We start from the raw sequence: 6,817 nt of genomic DNA, 5'->3' as shown, positions 1-6,817 counted from the left end.
AATCTAGTGATCTGTTGCAAACGTTGAAAGTGGGCAACTTCACTGCAAGTTCACTGTATAGATTGTGATTCCGACTGAATGACATTCTTTGGTTATAAGGTATACTCTCTCAGCAGCATTATAGCAATCAGGGCTGTTTTTACTCTACTCTTCTGCATTGTGTGACAAAGATGAAAACCAAAAACAGTCTTATCAGAGTTGCAAAGAGCAGCTCTTTCTTTGATCATCCCAAGATTTGCTTAGCGCTGATGCTGTATGCAAACTCTGGCAGCAATGTTTACCAGTAGCAAAATAATGCTGCTGGTTTAGCACCCAAACAGGCAGGCAGATCAAAAGCTAGACTGGCAACAGCCAATGAGTGTCATCCTGCTTCGCATTTGGTGCTGACTGCTCATGCTCACCCACAACAGGAATTGTGTAAATGAAAACTAGTGTGTAATTAAATAAAATTATTAAATCTGTTAAAAAGATAATGAACAGCACCTATAATTCAATTAAATGAAAGGAAAGAAGATGGGGATGAACCTTCATGCTTTAGATCCTCTTTGTCTTGTAGGTCTTGTCCCAAACTGGATATTTAGATAATTCAAGTGTACATCTCTTTATTTAATCTTGCAACTTAATTTTGCAACTAGGTCAAAAAAGTCAACTGTGTCACCCAACTGGTGGTGGTTGTTTTCACACACACACACGTGGTTGTTTACACACACATACACACGACAGAGATAACATGGCCCTCTAGCTGCAAATATCTTCGCCTTAATACTAGCTCATATGCTCAGCCAGTGTTGGATCTTCGCTATTTTAAGGTTTTAGGATTTAAAAAGCAGAAAGAGAGAAGACAAGATGCACTGGAAATACTGATGTGGGGTTAGTGACAGATTGTTCTCTACTTGGATTACCCATGTATGAGAATTAGAAACTCAAGGGAGCTATCTTAGTGAAATTTCCCCAGTATCATTTTCTCAGGCGTTTACTCCACATAGAATAAGCTGAGGGTTTGGTCTGCAAATCCAGTAGATCTCCTGAAGCCCAAGGAGGTCTTCGTACTTCTCTGTTGGCTTTTGGCTTCCCCTCCCCACAGTCTCTTGACAGGAGCCAGGGAGATTCTGGTCCCCCTGGAACCACTCTGGTGTTTGCAGCCTGTGGAGTGGGAACTCAGCTAAATTAGTGCTTGCAGGGTCAGCATTAACTTACCCAGAAAAGACCTCGAGAGCTGTGTAGGTACAATGCTGGTGGTGCAGCCCAAATTCAAAAGTTTAAGGCCCTTATTTCACAATTTGATCCCACCTGGCTTCTGTGGGGGCTGTATGTGGGTGTCAGAGTCAGCCTATGTGAATCAGATTGCAGGACCAGGACCCAAGTTTGTTCAGTTCAAGTGCTGGATTAAAGTTCATGGGGAATATGATTTTATCCATACCAATTTGTCCCTCTTTATTCTATTTACCTACTTTTTTATTTATAAAATACTCCCAGTGCCACAGAGCTGGACTCAGAGCTGCAGGCACATGTATAACACTTAGTTTTAAAAATTAATCTTTTAAAACAAAAGCTAAAGGAAGAAAGAAAAGACAAAAGAATTTCCACCTGTGTTTCATTAATCATGGCATGGGAAGGGCCAGATCCTGTAAAATGCACCCTGACTTCCTGGGGTGCAGGCTCTGTTTCTGATTCCTGAGCTAAATGTATAACTGCCACTCACTTTCTTTCGGATATCACATGGAGAATATTGCCGATGGCAGCAGCAGAAGTCTGAATAAACACATTTTAGTTCCTTTTCTCCTATACTTCTTGCCCAATAACCTGTAAGTATTAGAGAGAGAAGGCTTCTTTGTTGATTGGAATCTTGAGCTAATGGAATCCCCAGTAGGTTTTATTCTGCAACCTTCTGCCAGGTTCAGCGCTTCTGTGCATGGATTCCTGAGCGCACAGACAGAGATAGCAAGGCCACAATGGAGGTGAACCTGTGATTCTGCAGCACTGAGAGAGCACGAAGACTGCCAGTTTTTCTGTCTTTGCCAAATTATTGGAGAACGGAATGCCTGTAAATGTCATGTATGTTTATTTTATAAATGACTTTACAGAATTCCAGGAGAAGAAAGGCACATTTGATACCAGTTGCCTCAATAAAATCTCTTATTCTTGGGAGCGTTAATTGAGCTAGATGGAGAGCAGAATAGATCACGGCACAATATGATACGTTGTTTACAGACCTCAAAGCAGACCTACCACAAGACTTAAGAGCCACAAAATTACCCCTTCTCTCTCTGAAAAATGCACATTGTGTAATTTCCTGACTTTACTAAAAGTCACCCTGATTCAAAAAAACCTTACATCTTGAAGATTAACAGAAATAGTGACCTCAAGTGGTATGTTATGGTTGTGACCAGTGATTTCTTTCCTCGCATTTTCTTAAGCGTTCTTTGTGTTTGGTTGGGTTTTCTTGTGCGTGTTGTGTTGTGGTTGTTTTTAGTTGGGGTTTTTTTTATGGTAGCCTGGAATGAGGTATCAGTTTAAGTATCTTCCCTGTTTGTAACTGGCCAAGGAAGCGACTTTGTGGTGATTTATTATTCATAATAGTACCATTTTTATTCATTGGACCAAAACTTGAACTAAATCTCTTTGAAACTACATAGGATCTTGCTTGCTAGCATAAAATCCTTTGAAAGTAATGGTGGGGGTCCATAGCTTTCAGTGCTTGGGAAGACAGGGCTGTTGTGTTAATTCTGATGGAATAGATGGCTCCAGAAAGTCCAAGGGGTTAACAAGCCCTATCACTACAACACTAACCAGTCAAACATAATTTGGGGTTTTGAGTACAGAGATTTCGACCTGCTTAGTCCCATGGCAAACACACTAGAAAATTCATGCCAAAATTTGAAAAAAAATATTGATTAGGATACACGAGAAGGAAAAAGAAGAATTTTTTAAAAAGCTTTTTGAAATCGAGTGGTTATGTAAAACAAACTTAATCAAAACCACTTTTTGAGAGAGAGAGAGAGAGAGAGAGACTCTTATTTTGTCAGCTGATACTTCTAAATTAGTGGTTCTCAAACTATTGTACTGGTGATCCCTTTCACACAGCAAGCCTCTGAATGCAACCCCCCTCATAAATTAAAAACACTTGTTTATATATTTTACACCATTATAAATGCTGGAGGCAAAGCGGGGTTTGGATTGAAGGCTGACCGCTCGCGACCCCCCATGTAATAGTCTTGCGACCCCGTGAGGGGTCCCAACCCCCAATTTGAGAACCTCTGTTCTAAATGGAGATGAAAGCTGTTGAATTTTGAGTTGGCAGCTGTAAATAGTAGTTACTCTTCCTGCTTTTGACAAAACTGGCATGCACAAAAAAGGAGAGATGGAGGGGGCAGAATACAGCTTTTGTTGATGTTCTTAGGATACAAGGTTGCTGTTCAGTGATGGATGGACATTGTAGGATGGCAGGTTGGCCATGACAGTTGTTGCTCTTGACCCTGGCTCATTTCCCTGGTCTGGGATGTCATCTATTTTTATTAGTTTATTAATAATCAAGTTTATTAGCGTAGTGTGTAAGGGCCAACTGAGAATGGGGACCCATTTACAATCCAAATAGACAAGACAGACTCAGAGTGAGAGAAGGGATATAATGCACAAGCAGAATGAACAATATGATGATAACCAATGGCCATGTTAGTTCCACTTTTTTTTTGTGGGAGAAGGATGTTACTTAGGAGAGAATCAGCTAAATGGAAAGAAAAGAAAAGGGAAGGGAAGGAGGTGGGTGACCGAGGTAAAGAGGGTAAGAGGGACAGATATGGAGTGAAGCTGAGGTGAAGAGACTGGCTGATCTGGTTAGGTCCCTCTCCTTCACTGGTCCTTCTGAGTCTGGGCAAACTGGATGGGCCATTTCATCCGGTCACGCTGATGCCATGCCATAGTGAATCGGGTGAAAAGCCAAAAGATAGTGAAAGAGGACCGGAAGCAGATGGTAGTAACAAAAAGGGACACAAGAGAAAAGGGAAGACAGAGCAGGGTCCCTCATGTGTCAGGCTGGAGTCCTCACTGATACAGAGATGATGGTCTGGCATCCTCAGCCATGTGCTGATCTAGACATACTGATATTTGAGGCTCACCGATGGAGGACAGAGTTTCTGGGGCAAAACAGAAGTCTGTTGGGCTATCCCCGAGGAATCCCCCACAATTCTATTCCATTCTGATCCCTAGAGTCTGCTTCTCTGAGAACCCCAAAGGAGCAGATTGGTGGTTGGAATAGCCCATCCTCTCATTATATTGTTCACGAATTAGGCATTATTTCCAATGCTTTCAATTTTGCTCCATTAATTTTTTATTCCAATCTTGTTTACCAATAATGATCTTAACACAGTCCTTAAGTTGTATCAGTAGCCCTTTTTGAATGGGTGAAATCTGTCCTTTTATACCTTTTCCATCAACATTTATTATTACAGGTTACTGCAACATTTTATGGACTTTCTCCCACTCTCCAACTGTTGAGTTTACAATTTGGGTAGGCCAACTAGAGCCCAGTTATTACAACAGTGCCCAAGGGAAAGGAAAGAGAGACGATAGTTATTTCCTCTGAAAGGAGAACACTGCATGGTGGCAATCTTGCAGCCCCTATGTTGAGAGAGTGATAGCCAAGAGAAGAGAACGGTCACTCAGCCACCCTGAAAAGTACTGGCACGTTCAGCAAGTGACTGAACATTCTCCACTCCCTTTGACTTCAATGGAGGCAAAAGACACCAGGACCTCCCAGGGATCATGCCTGTATTTTGCAAAATAATTTTCAGATCTATATTTTTCTATCACTTTCAATGCCAGTTTTCCTGGACTGTTACTATCCAGTTCCTTATTTGACCTGTCTCACTTCCCTCAGTGGCTAGCAGCTGCTGCAGGTCTTTCATTAAGTAATGAAACATGCTGGAGTACATTGCTTTTCTCCTATATTTGATGCCATTATTGTTTTCTCATAAATCCAACTGATGAAGCCTTCTGCAAACTCAACCAGACCTCAGTCCTTTGCAGAGTTTCGATTTTCTTAGAAGCTCTGATTATGGCCCCTAACTTCCCCTAGCTGTTACAGAGACATGGCAGGTGGAAGAGAAGCTGTCACTGGTGGAAAATGTATCCAGAATGAGGAAATGGCTTTGCCTTTATAAGTCAGGTTTGTATGTATTTTTCATGAGAACTGGGTGTTTCTTATGCTTTGTGTAAAGATTGGTATCTCTCTTGAGGGAAGGGGGCATGCCCATGTGTGTGCTCGTTTGCTCGGAGCAAAATTACTTTGTTCCTTTGTTGATTGATCCAGTGCTGCTGTTTGCTTGAAAAAGAACACCCACAAGAGGAAGTTAAAGTGAAATGATCTCTTTGCATTAAAGAGAGTGGAAAGTGTGAGTGTATATGGAGTATATGTGATGCGTATATGGAGCACAAATCATTTCTCGGGGCCAAACCATGCTCCCACTTAAGTACAATTGCACAGTTCCTAATAATTTCAATGAGATTGGAATTGGGCCCATTAGCTTTGTTGCTTTTGGGCTGCATTCTGGCCTGATGTAACGTGGCACACTTACACTAAATTTAATAGCGAGTTGCACCTGCTTACACCAAGATTAAATTAAGCCCTGGTCCTATAAGGCACTCCATGCAAGTGGGCCCCAGAGCTGGTGTGGAGCCCTGTTGAAGACAATAGGAGTCTGTGCTGGTATAGGGTTTTGCCCATACAAAGCTCCTTGCAGCATCAAGACCGTGGGAGCCAGAGACTGGGCTATGTGAGAAATGCAGCTAGGATTGGACCATCTAGTCTGGATAAAATCACAATTGCTACCTATTCTCAGCACGTTCACAACAAATCTTTTCTGAAGTTAGAAAACCATGGGTATGTTTTTCCCCCTCATTATTTTACTGTTTCTGACTGGGAGTGGAGGCTGAAAGGCCAAAATACTTCTCATTGTATTTCCTGCTATATTGTAAACAGGAAGTGCAGACAGTAGCCTAAACTCTGGTCACATGAGACCGTCTCCTCCAACAGGTTTGAATACGAGGCACCCAAACATCTGGGTATTTATTCAAACTGAATCTAATCTCAGAGTCTTTTCCAGTGTCCATATCACTAACTGCAACATACTGTTTGCAGCTTTCTGCACAAACGTGGTCACCAGAATAGGTTGCCATTGTCCCCTTTGGAGGAAGAAGCACACTAGATATGGTGACTACTCCATGGCTGGGGAAGAATGAAGAAGATTTTGTATCTGGCCCAGTTCCCACAGAGATTCCAGTGCACCACCTGGCCTGTCAAGGAGTGCACAAGGGGCCATAATTTGGCCCTCAAGGTAGAAATTAGGGCTGTTAATTAATCACAGTTAACTCATGCGATTAACTCAAAAAATTAATCATGATTAAAAAAAATTAATCATGATTAATCACACTTCTAACAATAGAATACCAATTGAAATTTATTAAATATTTTTGGATGTTTTTCTACATTTTCAATATTGATTTCAATTACAACACAGAATACAAAGTGCACAGTGCTCACAGTGTAATATTTTTATTACAAATATATGCACTTTAAAAATGATAAAAGAAATAGTATTTTTCAATTCACCTCATACAAGTACTGAAGTGCAAGCTCTTTATCGTGAAAGTGTAACGTACAAATGCAGATTTTTTTTTTTTTTTGGTTACATAACTGCACTCAAAAACAAAACAGTGTAAAATCTTAGAACCTACAAGGCCACTCAGGGCTACTTCTTATTCTGCCAATCGCTAAGACAAACAAGTTTGTTTACATTGACAGGAGATACTGCTGCCTGCT

This window comes from Natator depressus, chromosome 5 (assembly GCF_965152275.1).
Source record: "Natator depressus isolate rNatDep1 chromosome 5, rNatDep2.hap1, whole genome shotgun sequence".
Taxonomy (NCBI): Eukaryota; Metazoa; Chordata; order Testudines; family Cheloniidae; genus Natator; species Natator depressus.
Note: the sequence above shows the minus strand (reverse complement) of the source record.